Source organism: Aythya marila (assembly GCF_965140915.1).
Source record: "Aythya marila genome assembly, chromosome: 5".
Taxonomy (NCBI): domain Eukaryota; kingdom Metazoa; phylum Chordata; class Aves; order Anseriformes; family Anatidae; genus Aythya; species Aythya marila.
The window spans coordinates 19733268-19750076 of NC_139046.1; positions in this window are offsets into that span (position 1 = coordinate 19733268).

A 16809-nucleotide genomic window follows, 5' to 3' on the forward strand; every position below is an offset into this window, starting at 1 on the left:
TGGGAGCTCTGAAACCTGCAGCAGACAGAAGCAAGCATCTCATGAAAGCTCTACCTGACTTTTATTAATGAAAAAGCAATCAGCCGCTGTCCAAGGCATTCAATTCAAGCGGTGGTAAGGAGTATCTAACAGTCCGGATGCTGCCAATTAGCCTGCACAACTCATCACAGGCAATTAGCCTCATCCAGCTCAGGCGGTCAGCATGAGCAGCCCCAGCCACCCGTGCCCGACTGGAGCTGCCCCTCAAGCAAGGATCTGACCACATTTACAGCCCAGCCCCAGCAGCAGAGCACATCACAGCTATTGCCAGCTCTTCATCAAAACTCCTGTGGCAGTGACACAATTTACAAACAAATTTGGACTTCCTGTGTACTGATGTTTCCTTAACACTCCCTCAAGTGTTAAGGGAAGGACTCAACACCCCTCAGAAGTCCCCCATCTCTGCCCCTGCGCCACACTGGCATCGCCCTCTGTCCTCCTTGCGAGGGTGGGTGGAGGAGCACTGCGGGTAATGATTGCTTGCCAGAAAATCTGCCTGATTAAGATATTAATGGGAGCACATTATAAGAGAGGAGATGTTTGCTAAGCCTCAGAGAACCACCTCAGCCCTGCTAAACCTGATCCTCACCTACATCCTCTGTAGCAAGAACATTACCTTACAAGCTTCACAACCTGGGGAAAATGAAAGAGTTCGGCTTCGAGTGCCCAGGGCGATGGCACAGAATTGTACATGCGTCAGTGACAAGCCCTACATCTTAGGAGAGATATAGGAGAGCAGAGTTACAACATCAAAGATAACATACATCATCTGGGTCATCATCATGGATAGCTCAGACACATGCCTATTAGGGCTCACTTACACAGGCTGCTTGATTACCTCTTCATCAGGAAGTCAACTCCACCGACACAACTGCTGGTTTCTCAAGAAAGCCTTTAGCAGCAACTCTGGCTTAGTAAATTGCTGCCCCTTACTCACGCTTGGACAGTACCCCACTTTGTGGGGTCACGCTCAGCTGAAAAATAACCCAGGGATAAAAGATGTCACCACATCCCTGGATTGCTGATGCCAGACATCCAGGACAAGCAAGGAGTCCAGACCACTGCAGCCAACCTTGGCTGGGCTCTGGCAAGCTCTGTGACATGCCAGCAGTGTACAGGAAGGATGTGATCAGAGGAGAACCAGCAGCTCTGCTGATCTGAGGGTCCTGTGGAAAGCCAGCGGGATGCTGGGGTTAAGGATCACATCATCCTAAGCCTTAAAGCAAAATGAGATCCTCCATAGGAAATTTGGAAAAGTATCAAGGCTCTGAAGTATACAAACCCAGGAGCCACCAGCTTCTAAAAATAGCTGCCTACATGGGAAGCTGTTTTATTATTATTATTATTATTCAGTTTGTTTTAGTTACCACCACCCCCAAGCACAGCACATCCAATTGAACTGCTCTTAAATCAGGCTCCTGCTTGCCTCACAGAGCCAGACAGCTCATTACTCCATGGTAATGAACCCCTCTCCTTGGTCACAGCCCTACCCGTTTCCCTGAACTCCTCCATAAGATTTACGGTAATATCATAGGGGGGGAGGAAAAAAACAAAACAAAACAAAACACACACCACATTAACAGAAATCCTACATGGGATCTTCCAAGAGCACAGCAGCCTCCTTGACACCAGGCTTCAAACACCCAGGCGCCTTCTGCCTCCTGCTGAAGCCCTGTGACACCCCAAACCAGGGTAAGCCCCATCACCCGGCTTTGTGCCAGACTCTCCTCCACTTCCCTGCAGGTTAAAACTGCCTCGAGATCACTTTTGAGGTCAGTTTTTGGGGTCCTACCACCAGACGATTGTCCCAAAGCTTTTTCCACCACATGTGCTAGGAAAGCAAGCCATCTCCAGCTGCTCTGTGGTGCCTGAGCGGCATGCAGAGAGAAGCCAGCACCCAGCCCCTGTGGAGGACCACGGGCACAGTTTTGCACAGCTAAATTCAAAGGGAAGGCTGCTAGGACAGGCAGTCGGCAGCAGATGAGGGATAACGTTGCCCCAGTATTCCCTCCACACCTCACCTGCCATCTCTCATTCCAGGTCTCTCACTACCAAGTTCCCACAGGAGAGTACCTGCAAATCAGAGAAACACTGCACTGTTGCCAATGCCAGAAACAACTAGAATTGAAGAACTTAAAAAAAAAAAAAAAAAAAAAAAAGAGCCAGTAGGGTTGCCTGGCCCCCATTTCCATCATATCAAGTGCCTGTCTTTGCCTTCAGCACTGCCATAGCCATGCCCCCCCAGCCTGCCAGCTCTCCTTCACCACCCAGCGTCAGCTCCTGCCTGCAATCAGCCTGAGCCATCAGCTCCTAATACCCAAGTGTTTCGAAACCAGTGCCTTCAGGCTGATTCTACCCAGTTCAGGAGAAGCTCCCCAGACTGGCCACCAGGTCTATCACTAGCCACGGCCCGAGCTCCCTGGAAACCTGCTCTGCCTCGGTGGTCACAGAAACAGCCCCAATCCCAACACACACAGCCACCACATCCCAGGAGAGATGTTTGGGTCCCGTTGGGGACAAAACCACAAACTCATTCAGTGCAAGCTCTGTCTTGTCCCCATTCATGCTTTTCAGAAGGCTAGGGTTGCTGCAGCCTGGAGTAGCCCAGCATCTACATCTGTTCCTGTCCCATGCTGTGTTCTCGAGTCCCTGAAACAAGTTCCTTCCTGCAAGCTGGGGCTCACTTTGGAGATCAGAGCTCCCCAGCCTCAGCCACTCTAACCTGGGGACAAATGTTCTGCAGATGTTGGGAGCACAAAGCCAGGCTCCTAGAGGGACACGCCAGGGCTTACAGGCTGCTCTGGAGCTGAATCCCCAAATTAGGCAGGGCACACCTGGACCTCTTCACTCCCAGCAGCATCTGCCAGGCACCTGAAGAGGCAGAGCATCACCGAGCTGCGGGGCTGCAGCCAGGTCCCAGTGGGACAAGCTGGGCAGTGCACTGCCAGCACGCTCCCAGCTAACCCAGCAGCTCCTTGCCTCGTCGCTGCTCCCCGGGCTCTGCTGTGCAGGATCCGTCCTTCCTGCAAGCCGCCCTCCACCCAGGGAGCCAGGGCACCACACGCCTTCCGTGCTTTGGGCTCACTTTCGGCAGGGTAAATCCACGTGTGCACACACAGTTATTGTACCAGCTTAGACAAAAAGCCTAGAAACCGTTTCCCCCCTCCCCAGGGTTGCGCTTGGTAATTCAGCACAACCCTCGCTGCTAATGATTCCAAGCACAAACTCATCCTCCAGCTGCTTTTCTAAATCTGTGCCAGATCTAACTATGGAAGCCAAGCCTCAAAGACTTGCTATAAATCCCGCCAGCGCTTCCCCCTCCCAAGGACATTATCCAGCATTACCCAAGCTGTGACTCCTCAGCCCAGAAATTTCTCACTGGTAAATAGCCGTCTCCACTGAAGAGGAACATTAAATAACGTTTCACTGGAGCTCTCCCTGCTGCTGCGGCTGGTTAGCAATGCTCAGGGCCTTTTCCTGGCCATCAGTTGCAGGTGGCCTCTCCATCAGAGAGGAGCTGGAGGGTGGTCAGAGCAGTGCTGGGGGCTGTTGGTACGTTGGCCATCCGCCTCCCTCCTGGAGGAACCCCTCAATCTCAGCAAGCTTTTTTTTTTCCTTTTTTTCTCCTGTGTTTTTTTTTTTTTTTTTTTTTTTTTTCCTCCCTGTGCAATCCAAGCTTGCCTTGGATTGTAAAGCCTCGTGGCTTTGCAGGAAAAGGAAGCAGAAATGAACCCTAGAGGCTGAGAGGGGACAAAATGCAAGCCCATGAGCTCCTCATCCTGGGGGCCTGACTCGAGGTGCTGCGCTTACAGTGCTGGCAGCCCAGCAGAGGGCCTGGCTTCAGCACGGTGCTGCCTAATTCGGGTGCAACAAATGCTGCTTTCGTCTGCTCGACCTCCCCCCCCGAATTCCTGTGTGCTCTAATTCCTCCCCGCCGCCCACCTCTCAAATGCCCCTGGCTCCATCCTCCTTGCTAAAACCTCACTCGGAAGGAGAGCTCCAGCCCAGAAATGAATCAGGATTTTTAACAGGAGCTTTAAGGGACGTGGGATGCATTCACCCCCACAAGCAGGAGAGCTGGCCTTTTCCCAGGGCCCTGCGGGACTCAGTCAGGTGGCATGAGCACAGCTTCCCTGCAGAGGAGCTGCAGCCACGGTGCCAAACCACAGGAGCTCACCCCATGGGCTGACCAAAAACGAGCACCTGCCCTACTGCTGGTGGCTCGCAAAGCTCCTGGCAATGGCAGTGGCAATCATCGCTGCAGCAGGAAAGGAAAGTTTGCGGTTCAGCTGTGTTGTGCCTGTCAGTGACAGAGAAAAGCGGTCGTAAGAGAGCACTGAGCCTGCCACATCCTCACCACGCAGCTCCTGCAGCCTCCCAGGAAGCAAGGGGGCTGCGAGCACCGCTGTCGGATGTGGGCACTGCCCAGAGGATGCAGGTGCTGCCCAGAGGATGCCGCTGCTCCCCAGTTGCCTCGCCTGGACATCAGTCAGATGCAATTAAAAAACAGCAGCTGGAGCCAGGGCACTTGGATAATTTCATTAGGCCAAATGCTCTCCTGTCTCTGCTAGCCTGGGAATCCGTGCTGGTTTCTGGAGGTGATCATTAGCAGGAGTTAGGCAGTTGTACTGAACAGAGAGCTTTCACATCAGGGATTCCTCTCTGGCTCTGCTCCTGGCTCCTTTCCCACTCCTCACACCAGGCTGCGGGGCCATCCCTCAGTTCTCCAGAACCTCAAAGACCTTTCTAACACACTTGGCTTCAGCCCAGCTCTGACCTGATGGAGGGGAAATCTCTGCTATCGCCTGGAGAGTGCTCCCTAGGGAGAACCTCACTCAGAAATATCCCAGAATAATTCCCCCGTGGAAAAATTCCCAATTTTCCCTTGCAGGCAGCAGCTTCCACTTGTACATGCAGCACAGCAGCACACCCAGACTCCCTCAAACACAGGTTGCTCAGCACTTCCAGCAGCAGCAGAGGTGCCTGAGATGGCCTTGGCTTTGAGGAGGGCAGCCTGCCTCTGGGGGTCTCTCCTCCAGGAGGAATTTTGGGTTTGGTGGTACACCACCAGCCTTACCCTCAGCCCCAGAGGGGCAAGATGGCCCAACCAAAGCACTGCATCCAGGTGGCTTCCTAGAGCTGTCTTCACTGCCCAGAATCAATTTCTGATGGGAGAAGAGCTGCAAATCCCCAGCTGTTCCTTCTTCGGGCACTGAACCACAGCACGGGGGAGAAGCAGAGAGACAGCAAGCAGCCGGGGTGAGGCGGCAGGCTTTTAAGCAAATGTGCAGCATCTGTGGGGTGCCAGCTTCCCCCGCCTGCTGGGGCTGTGAAGCAGAGGCAGCACGAGGATGGGGAGCCTGAGCAGGCAGAGCCAGACACCCCGATTGCTCAGCTGCACCTGGAACAGGGCAGAGGAGCTGGGGAGCTGCAAGCACCCTGAGCCCCAGCTGTGTCCATGCACCTTGGCTGCTGTGATTTGAGCCCTTCTGTCTTGGAAACTGCCAATTCAAACACCCACATCATCTGCTAAACCAGCAGCCATCAGATTAACACATGGCACAGCTCTGGTTCTGCCTCTCCAAAGCCACTTCCCTAGAAATTAATGTCTCATCTTTGCCCTGCGGCAGCAGCAGGCAGGCCAGGGCCCAGACATGCTGCAGGGACACGAGCAGTGCCAGCCCCCAGTCCCTGCGCAGACCTGGAAGCATGATGCAGGCTGAGGGAGCAGCGTGTGGATCAGGCTGAGGGAGCTGGAAAAGATCAGGCTGTAAAGAAATAGCCAGCACACAGGCGGAGACACCAGCGCCCGCCCAGAACGTGAGCAAACACAGAGCTGTCACAACACGAGCGGGACACGTCCCCGCGTGGGATGGCATCATGCCTCTAGGTGAGGAGCCCGTGTGACAGTGACAAGCAGGAGCAGTGATCCAGAGAGCCGAACGCAGGAGAAAAGGGAGCCGAGAGAGGGTCTGACAGTCGGGATCTGCTTTAGCTACCTAATGAAGAAGAAGAGGACAAATGGTTGCTAGGGGAAATGGGACAGATGGCTGGCACCGAGAACTTGCTGACTCCTGGAGACTTCAAACTCTTTTTGGGGGGTGGCAGAGGAAAGCAGGCAAACATGCAGTGACAAAAGGAAGAAGATGACCGCTGCCTCCGAGTGTCAGGACAGATCCCTGCCTAACGAGAAAGGTCAGACAAGCAGCAGGAGACGCCGGGTGCTTGCACATCAGCCTATGGAGAGCTCTGCCCCTGGCAGCACCGGGGGCCAGGGACACCCACACACACACACCCCCCCGCTGCAGGCACAGCACTGCCCTGCCACAGGACAGGGCAAAGTCACGGCTCTGAGATCTGGGATGCTGGCTCCGGAGTTCAGGCTGTCTGCAAAATGCCATCGCTCCTGGACATGCTGTCTCTGAGATGCATTCACACCTCTCCCTGACATTTAAAACCATCTGAGCCTTTTGGCTTCTGCTGCTGTCAACCCGGTGCCAGGTCTTTTCTGGCTCTAGAAGTCTCCAGCTCGATTTCCCTGCAGAGGCAGCCGTCCCAACAGGTCCCAAACCACAGCGGCAGGGCAAGGAGGAGCGGGCGAGGGCGGGAGGCTCTGCTGCCATGTCATCTGCTGGGGGTGGGAGAGGTGCCAAGAGCCTGTCAGATCCTGACGGCCATAAACAAGTCTCTGAAGGGAAGAGCAGAGAAGGGAAAAAAAAGAAAAAAAAAAATCTTTGGCAGCAAAGGCGGCAGAGCTCAGCCTGAGACACGCACTGCCACGGCGCTGAGCAGCATCTCTGCACTGGGGTGCAGGGGTCCAGCAGGCAGAGCACCAGGGCTGGGGAGCCCGAAACAAGCTGCCTCCCATCCCACCACCCACGGGGTGGCACGAAACAGAGGGATCTGCAAAACGCAGCCAGGTTCCAGGGGCAGCAAGCACGGCACCGCTACCCAAACCACTGCCACGGGCACCTCGTGGAGCAGGAACCACCTGGAAGGCCCACCAGGCGAGGCTGCTGCGAGCCACCACGGGTTAGCAGGGAGGAGGAAGGTGAGGATGGGCACGAGCACCGGCCCGGAGCCACTCACCCATCCCGTCCCGCTGCCTGTGTGGGCAGCTACATCTCGGAGCTACACTCGGAGAAGCTGCACATGTCAGCAGCTACCACATTGCGTGCCAAACTGCCACGGCTGCTGTTGAGATAAACCCACACAAACAAACAGACGCTCAGGCAAGCCAAGAAAATATATTATATCAATGCTGCTCGCATGCCACGGGCTGTCCCCGGGCTGGCTGCTCTCCAGCTTGTCCCCTCCCTGTGGTCCTGCTGGGGAGGAGAGGCCACTGGCACGTCTTATCCCTGTGCAGCAGGGCAGTGGGAGGGCGGGCGTCTGCAAATGACACAGCCCCCTCCTCGCCAGCCCCTATTGTGCCTGGGTGACAGCAGCCTGAATCGAAGCTCAGGCATGCGGCAGCCGGTGCGCAGCCCCGTGCTGTTGGCAGAGCCTGCAGAGGGGTCACAGCTCTCCTCTAGCACGGGCAGCCCCTGGTTCCTGCTGACTGGGGACCCGCAGAGGGTCACCTCACTCCTGCTGGTCAAGTCCCACGTGGAGAGCTCAGCCTGGGGCAGGGGGATGAGATGTGCTCTCCTTGCATGCCTCCACCTGCCCGCTTCCACGCAGGATGAAGAGTTCCCAGGGACTGAAGCAGCCTGCTGTAACTGCTGATGAAGACCACGGCCATGCCTGACCTCCCCTCTGGCCATCAAAAGCACTTCTCACTGGCAGAAAACTGCCCTAAAAGCAAGGGAGTATTTCAGAAGAGCCTGGTAGAGCCCACACACAGCTGGTTGGGCATTCAAACACACCTGGAGCTCCAGCCCAGGAAAGCTCAAGTCGTTTCTCTGAGTCCTCTCTCCTCACCCCACTTCCAAGGTACTGAAAATACACACAGAAAATAAACACAGAGGATGGGGGGGGAAGGAAGCTGTCCCACTCCATTTGCTTCCCTTTGCCCATGCACCCAGAGCTCTTCCTGCATCCACTGGGGTGCCAGTGCCCTCCGGCACCTCTTTGGAGGCTCAGCACCAGCTGGAGGCAGCTCCCCTGCTGCACAGGGCACTGCCACAGCAAGGGGACCCCTCAGCTGGGACAGATGCGCTCTGTCCATTTCTGGTGGCCTCAGGGCTGGGGACAAGCGGGCAGCGTGGCACGAAAGCTGCCAGCTGCCTGGAATTTGGCACAGCAGCTCTGACCGCGAGATGGCTGTCCTGCAAATGAGGCTGGCAAGAGGTTAAGAGCCTGATTTTCAAAATTAGCCTGGTGTAATTACTCACATCCTAAATGCACCGGGCCCAGCTGCTCACGGTGACACCAATTACACACCCATGGCCACACAGTTGCAGCCTGCTGCTGCCGGAGGCTCACCCCAGCATCCTGCTACTGCAGCTGCTCACGAACCGTGGAGCACAGCACGGCCACTGCCAGCTCCAAAGTTTATCAGGGCCACCAGCAGCAGCCCGTGCCACCAGCACAGGGACAAAGTGACACTACAGGGAGCTGGGAGGGCTCCTGCATGGTGCTGGGCCCCGCAGGGATGCAGGCAGCGTGTCCCCAAGCAGGGCAGCATCCTTCTGACCGCAGTGACCCCACAGCAGGGCTTGGGCCAGCCCAGGGCCACAAGCTGGGGTTCAGCACTTACCTGGCCCTGCAGCCGCAGCAAAGAGCCAGAGGCTGCCCAGTTCTGAATGAAAAAAAAAGCTGTATCTGCCCCGGTCCTGCTCTTATCAGGGCAGCCCCACGCCAGCACCCCTCCTCTCCAGCCATCAGGCTGATGCAGCACACCTGGGGTCCCACCACCCGTCCCTCCTGCACTCCCCCTGGCGTTACCCCCATGTTTTTGCCCCAATCTCCTCGTGATAACAGGCCTGCCTGTCTTCCTCGCCCCCTCCTCATCCAGGCAGAGGCCGATTTCCACGCCTTGGCCCCACGTAGGTGCAGCGCGGAGGCAGCGACAGCTAATGAGGGAGCTCGTTTAGCCGCTCACACCGCTGACCTAGATATGCCGCCGTGCTCTGCTCCCCCGCCTCAGCGCCTCTGTAATCCGGGGTGGGAGGGGGAAAAGCCAGCCCCCTCCATCCCTGCGGGGATCCCCGCTCCCCACAGGGCTGCTCCTGCTCCCCGCAGCTCCCTGCTCCCCGCTGCTGCCCCCCTCCCGCTGACAATGCCAGGGAAGGGGGGGTCTCCGTGCCAGGAACGTGGGCCGGGACCGCGCAGGCAGCGGTGGAAGATTCCAGCACGGCCAGCCTCACCTCCTTGTTTTCGGCTGCTGCTTTTTAAAGCCCGCTTCCCCCGGGACGAGGCAGCTAATTTAGCCAGAGGTCGGTCTCTCTGGGTCAGGGCTGAGGAAGGATGCAAATGGGACAGCTTGCTATAAAAAGCGGCGCGCCGCTACCTTTCCGTGCAGCCAGGGATCGATTTTCCCTTGCCTATCTCCAACCGGTGCCTACAGCGTGATGGGGGCACCTCTGCCGGCTGGGAGCCCCCCTCCCACGACAGCCTGCATCTATCTGGCATCTTTTGGGGTCCCAGCCCCCGAAATGGCCCCATCCCCTCCTCTCCCCCCTTGCTGCCAGCTGTGCCCTCACTGCTCCTGCTTCCTAACAAGGGGACCCCGGGGGGCAGGCGCTGTGGCAGCATCTCTGGGGCTCCCCGGGTGCCGCCGCCCCCCGGTTCCAGCCTCCCGCAGAGGAGCAGGGTCCTGCCGGCTCGGGGACGCGGAGGGTCCGGCGGAGCCCACCCGGGATGTCCGCTGGGCGTCCCGCCGCCGGTGCCCGGTTGTTCTCCGCGGGAGCCACCAGGAGGAGCCTTCAGACCGCGCCCGCTGCCCCAGGCGCATCCCGCTGCTCCCGGCGCTGCCGGGGATCCCAGTGCTCCCAGTGCTCCCAGTGCTCCCAGTGCGTCCTGCTGCTCCTTAGAGCATCCCAGTGCTCCCAGAGCTCCAAATGCTCCTGCTGGTCCCAGCGCCTCCTGCTGCTCTGTGGGTTCCTCGCGCTCCTGGTGCATCCCAGTGCTCCCAGTTCATCTCAGCCCTTCACACTGGTCCCTGGTCCTGCCCTCCCAGGGGTGCTGGCAAGGCCACAGCACCCAGCAGCACTCCAGCCCCATTCCTACTCTCACCCCTCAGACCCCACATCCCCCTCGGCTGTCCCATGGGAAGGGCTACATTCAGAGCAGGGCTTTCCCAGAGCCCTGCAACGGTCCCTGGAGGAGCTGGGGGGCTGCTGCCGTGGGTTTGATTCCCGAGGTGGCAGGACAACAGTGGGATGTGGGGTATTGCCAGCAGGAGGGTGGGTACGAGGGAGATGGGAGCAGCACCTGCATCTGCACACACGTCTGGGCAGGGATGCGCACGGCGCCGGAGCTGTGCTGCTGGGCAAGGCTCCTGCAGGAGGCCGTGGACCTCTCCCCTGCTGTCGGGGCCAGTTGCTCCTTCCTGGCCGCCGGGGCTGGGGGCGTCCGATCCCTCCCGGCTCCCTCTGTAAATCCCATCCAAATCCTGCGCCGGCGCTGGGGGTGGGAGGATTTGCGTCAGCGGGTGACACTCAGCCGCGGAGGGGGACTCCGTCGGGGGAGGCAGCTGCGGCTGAGTCACACAGGGAGAAGCTCCCCAGGGTGGGACGGGGCCTGTGGCAGCCCCGGGATGTGCAAAGATGAGGGTGGAGGGAAAGGGGGGAGGGGAGCCTTTTGCTGGGCTCCCCCTGCAGCAGCACTTTGCCAGCTCCTGGCTTTGGAGCTGCTGGGCTGGAGCCATGCACGGGGACCCTGCCAGCACCCCCTGGCTGCAGGGGCTCCCCGGAGCCCAGGAGGGCTGAGCCAGCACCCTCTGCTCCCTCTGTACCACCCAGTAGGTTGGGGTGGGAGGGATCATGGGCTCACTCACGCTTGAAACCCCAAAATATTGCAAACAGGACCAGAAACACCCTGTTTAGATACTCCTCAGGGGGGCACTTTAGCCATCCCATCCCATCCCTACCCCCTATCCCATTGCCTATCCCACCCTATATCCTTTCCCATATCCCACCCCATCCCCTGCCTGTCTGGGGACTTTCTTCCAAGGAGGTGAAGACTGGCCCCAAAGCCCCAAGGGGGCAGAACCCCGTCCATCTGGGCTGAAGGGGTTGCTCTGCCTTTCCTCTCCCTTTGCAATCAGGCTGCCTCTAACGAAGGCAAGACGTACCAGAGCCCAATTAAGCACTGGCACTGCCCCAGCACATGCACATCAGTGCCTGAAAGTGCCTCCTCGGGATGGCATCGTGAGCCCATCGGTGGAGCGGAGGAGAGAGAAATGAGAATGGCAAATCCTCGCGCTGCTTCAATCCGTCCGCCAGCTCCTGCCTCTGCTGTATGACGCAGCCCCAAAGTGCACAATCCTCCTGCCTGCGCCCCAGCCCCACGCTGCTGCTCCCCCCAGGGATGTCTGGGGGGTGGGGAATGCCCGGGGCCCCCCCCGTACCTTCCCCAGTGCTCAGGGGGACACGGGGAGGGGAGTGGCAGGCACTGCAAACTCACGCTTGGGTGATGAAATGGCCCGATCTCAGAAAGATGCTCGAGGCTCACACATCCAGGCGAAGCTGGCAGCTGCTCGGCAGCCAGACGCTGTTTTTAAAGCGCCTTTGGGAATTCAGGCTGCGAGCGTGGGGACGGGAGGGGGACGGTGTCAGGCGGCAGCGGGTGCCGACGGTACAGCAGCAGCCCCAGGGCCCGCTGGCAAGCGGCGGCGCGGCTGCTGGCATCCGCGGGAGCTGCCGGGAGCTCTCCGATGGGGCCCGTGGCTGGCGTGGAGCAGAGCCACTGCCCGGGCAGCCTTCTCCAGCGTCCCCATCCCCAGACGAGTGGAAATCCTCCCACCCTGCGAAACGCGGTGCTGGAGGCTCCGTTCGTGATGTTCGGGGGGAAATCGGGCGCCTGCTGGTGCTGTCCCCATTGTGGAGGGGACGGGGTGAAGCCTCTGTCCCCGTGCTGGCTTGGGGAATGGCCAAGGATGGACACCTGTGGCCCAGGGAGGTGGCAGGGAGGGGGCACAGTGGCATGGCCCCATCTGGGTCCTGCAGGCCTGTTGCAGACAGGACGTCCCCAGCCAGGGCTGTGGGACCAAGGGACTCTGCCCTGGGTGCCACTGCCAAATCCCCCTGGCAGCCAGTGTCCCCCCAGCCCCGCGTGGGCAGGGGGCTGCGGGTGGGGGCTGCTGGCCGCCAGGCTGAACAGCGGCATCTCCATCCACTTGGGCAGGGGCCAAGTTCTTAATGCGTGCACCGTGGCATCGCTGAAAGGCGCAGAGCCGCTCTGCCCTCTGCTCCCTTATCTCCTTCATCAGTGATTACGTTTAAGGAGGCTATTAGAGGGGTTTGGCACAACCTGTTCTTAATAAACCCGCGTAGCTCGCCGGCTATTAGAAACCTTTCTCCTAAGCACTCGCATTACCGAGTGCACTCCCCGCGGGCAGCTGTGCCTCGCAGGGGCGGGATGGCCGGCTCATTTCCCACCTTCTCTCCCCGTGCCCAGGTCCCTCCTTGTCCCTGCTCCTCCCCAACTCGAGGCCAGGGCTTCTGCCTCCCTCCTGGGCAGGTGCTGGGCCTTTTCCTGCTGCACCAGTCTGATCTCACTGGCGGTGGTGAAGGAAACCAAATCTGTTGGGTTTCCAGCCCTGTGCGGGATGGAGCAGCTTGTCCCATACCCACCCTCACCAGCAGCAAGTTTAGCCCCTTCCTGAACCCCTACTGCCTCCGGCCATCAGCCCATCCCTAATTGCACGGCTACTCGGCAGAACCTGGCCGCCTTCCTACCCACCAGCGAACCTGAGGATGTACTGCAAGAACTCCTGATGGGGCTAATAGCATGCCTAATAGAGGTCACTGTTCGTTACGGCGCCGCGTACCGCAAATTATGTGAGCGCCAGGACGCGGAGAGCTTTTCTTCGGTGCGCGGAGAGAGCCTGGGGCCCGGCTCGGCGTCCAGGAGCACTTTGGGCGGGCAGGAAGGGCAGCGGCTGCGCCTGCCCAAGGGCAGCATCTTCTTGCAGCGCCGCTTTTCCCAGCCATCGACCGCCAACGCCTTCCAGCGCTCATGAAAAATACATGGCCCGGGGGCAGCCCTGAAGGGCTCGGGGAGCGGCAGGGGGAGGACAGGGCTCAACAGGCTTTGGGGGGGGGCTAAAGGGGAGAGCAGGGGCAGGCACTGCAGTGAGCTGCTCTCAGCCTGTCCCTCCTGGTCACATCTTGAAGGCGCAGCGTCCCATCCAGGGGGTCAGGGAGCTGTTGGCACCCAGGCACAACCATGGTGCCTGGCTCTGCCGTCCGGCGGGGCGGCGGGACCTGCTGAGTCAGGCCAGCGGGGCTGGAGTGAGCATTTGCTAATTGATCGCAACCTGACTCCCAAACCACGAAAGCTGTGCTCCAGAGACTGCTGCTTGCTGCGCGGCCGCTGCGTCGCTGCCCAGCCCTGTACCCCCTGCCCCTGGTGTGGGGCTGAGCTGCAACCAGGTCTTTCGTGTCAGGCTAGGAGCTGGAGCAACTACCCATCCCTTTCTTTAATGGCAACTCAAACAAGGGAAGGCACCGCCCGGGAGTAGGGCACAGCGCAGCCGGCAGCGCCGGTGGAAGGAGGGGGAGAGGTGCGGCTGCAGCCGGCAGCAGGGGAGGATCCCGGCACCAACCAGCTTTTGGTTTGGTGCTGCTGGAAGGACCGAATGTGGGATTCAGGGGGGCAGCACCGCCAAAACGCACTGCGAGGCCTCCCGGGGCACCACTGCAGGGCCCCTTTCGCCCTGGGGCTGCTGCTGCGGGGGCAGCGGAGCCTCAGCGCCGTGCCACCTGCCGAGCAGCTGCTGCCAGCGTGGGCAAAGTCTGCGGCGCGACCTTCAGCCCCCACCTGCCACCTCTCCCGCTGGCCCCGCTGCTTGGCAGCCACCTCACTGTGCCAGGTCCTGTGCCGGCACTGCCCCTGAGCATCACGGTGCCCAGCATCATCCCCACGGCACCGAGCATCGTCCCCAAGCAGGGAGTTGCAGCAGCACCGAGGATGCTCGGGGTGAGGCCAGAGAGGTTGGCCAGGAGCAGGCAGGGATTTGGGTGGCCCCGTGCACAACTGCTGCTCTCTCTTCTCATCCTCCTTTGCATCATGTTTACATTGAGCCAAAGGGGCATGAAAATGGGGTACAGCCCTGAGCAGAGGGCACAGGGGGCTGCGGAGTGGCTGAGTGACAGTGAGGCTCCATCAGCTTCACAGCAGCACTTATTTGCTCGAGGCTCGGCAGGGAAGAGGTGCTCAGTCCCTTCCAGGTGGAGGAGAGGAGATGGGGGCTGTGGCGGGGCAGTCCTGGTGCCCCCGGCTCGGCCAGCCCCCAGGCTGTGGGAACGGCGCCGTGGCCCCCCCGGCTTGCATCTCTCCAGCCACGCCACTGTCTGCAGCATTTCACATTGATTATAATTCATGGTTCTGGTTGTGTTTCTTTTGTCCTTTTAACAACATTTGCTGCCTGGGAGAGGAGAGGCAAGGAACTCCTCCAACTGGAGCTTGCACCGCACCAGGGCCAGAGGGATGCGGTGCAGCACCCCACTGCCCACAGCCCCCAGTGCCCGCAGCTGCCCTGGAGCTGCACCTGAACTGGGAAAAACCTTTGTGCCATGGGCTCGTGCTGCTAGAACAGCTCTCTCCATGCTGGGGTCTCCCAAGCTCACCACCCAGATCCCAGAGGGCTTCAGCCACGCTGAAAATCCCAACGTGCCTTCTTGGGGAGCCACCACCTGGGCTGACCTGTGCCCAGGGACTTGCTGTCTCTTTGCACTGGTGTGGCACGGCAGCGTGCATCCCCAAGGGCTGGTCTCTCCGCGCCAGTCAGGCAAAGCAAACAGGCAGGCTATGCCCACGGCAAACAGCGCCAGCCACGACGGAAATCTCCTCCGAGCCCAGAGCAAACGCGGCGCCCTGCATCTGCACTGCAGGAGCAGCCCATGACGGATGCTCTCCCGGTAATTAAAATACACGCCAGGGCGTTCGGCCACTGCCAGCCCAATTATTCACATGCCAGCCTCCCCAGGAGAGGCAGCGCTCATCTGCCCCGCAGCTCGTGGCTGCTGCTCGTCTCCCCACGCCTTTGGGTCCGTGCGGGTCCCCGGGGTGCAGGCAGAGACACAGCAGCGCTGAGCCCGCTCTGCTGCCCGACTGGTTCTGTCCTGCTCTGTTTGCACAGGAAGGCAAACACCGCGCCGTGCCGCCTGGCTCCACTTCCACCTGGCTGGCGGATAAGGGCAGGAACCCTGTGCCCTCTCAGCCACCTCCTGGGGCAGGGGCATGGTGCTCAGGTGCCCTGCCCTGGGATCCCCCTTCCTTGTCGCCCCTGGGGACAACGGCGGAGATTCGAGATGCCTGAAGGAGAAGGAAGGAGATGGGAGGAACAGGGGAGCCGCCTCGTTGCTGCCGCTTCATTAACATTTTTATTAGCTGTAACAAGTGCCAGGTCACAGCCTGCTCTTGTTAAAGTTGCAAAATAGTTTGCTTTCTAACCCCCTGTAATTACCCCCATTAGGCTCTGAAAATTTCATCATTTTACATGAAATTTCCCCAGGCTTGGCCTCCGCCCAAAGATTAATTTGTATAAAAGGCTGAAACGAGGGAAAAGAAAAGAAAAGGTTCTCCCCTTTCAGTGCAAAGGCAGAATAAGAAATACCCATCTTCTCCCCATCGACAAAATAAAAGAGGAGGCGAGAAGAAAGGCGTATAATGACCCTTTTCCAAGCAGCGCAAGAGACGAAGCAGTTGGGAACTGAAAACTGCAATTTGGCAGCAAAAGCCACCTTTGCTGGGGAGCCCTGTGCTGGCACCTCCCGCAGAAATTTGGGTTGGTTTGCCAGAGCCGTGGCCGGGTGGGAGAGGTCGTCCAGGGATGGGGACCAGGAGGTTGGAGAGGGGCTGCTGTTTCCCCACGCTGCCAGAATCAGGAGCTGGAGCCTCTCCGCTCCCAGCGCTGAGCCCTGAGAAGCAGACAGAAGTGTGCCAGCCCGGGGGACGCAGCGGTCCCCGCAGTGCCCAGAGGGGCATGGCCAGCACCATGGCAGAGCCACAGGGGCATCTCCCTGCCCTGTGGCCCAAGGAGAGCACGGCCACAGGGCAGGGCAGACACGCTGGGCTGCGCTTGGAGACGACCATGGGGTTTGGGGTGGCAAGGCTCAGCTAGGCCAGGGGTTTGGGATGCCCAGGGTAGGTCATACACCAGGAGAAGGGCTGGAGAAGATGAGGCTGGGACTCATATCTCCAACACAGTGAGGCGGAAAGCGACGGGGTGCCTGGGTTGGAACCAAGGGCCACCCGCACCACCTTGGTTGAGCCAAGCCTTTGGCCAACCTCCTCGCTCCCCCGTGGCTGGACGGGAAAGGGAAAAGCTCCCCGGCGCTGCTCAGCACCCAGCCGGTGCCGCGAGGTGCCGGGCCCGGCCCTGCCGTGAGTCAGCAGCGCCGCACACCCACCCGGCCCCGGTGGAAGTGACGGCGTGCGGCGGCGGCGGCGCGCGGCTGCGTGGGTGCGGGAGGTTACGGCGCTGCCGGGACGTCTGCGTGCGGGGACGGGGATTTCAGCGCTCGCTGAAGAGTGCGTGGGAAGCGAGCGGAGAAAAGCGGAGTGAAAGCAGGGGTTTGTGCCAAGGGCTTAATGAGAAGGTTCCCACGGGAGGGGGGGATAACAAAAAAATCAAAATAAAGCTCTGCACTTCCCCGT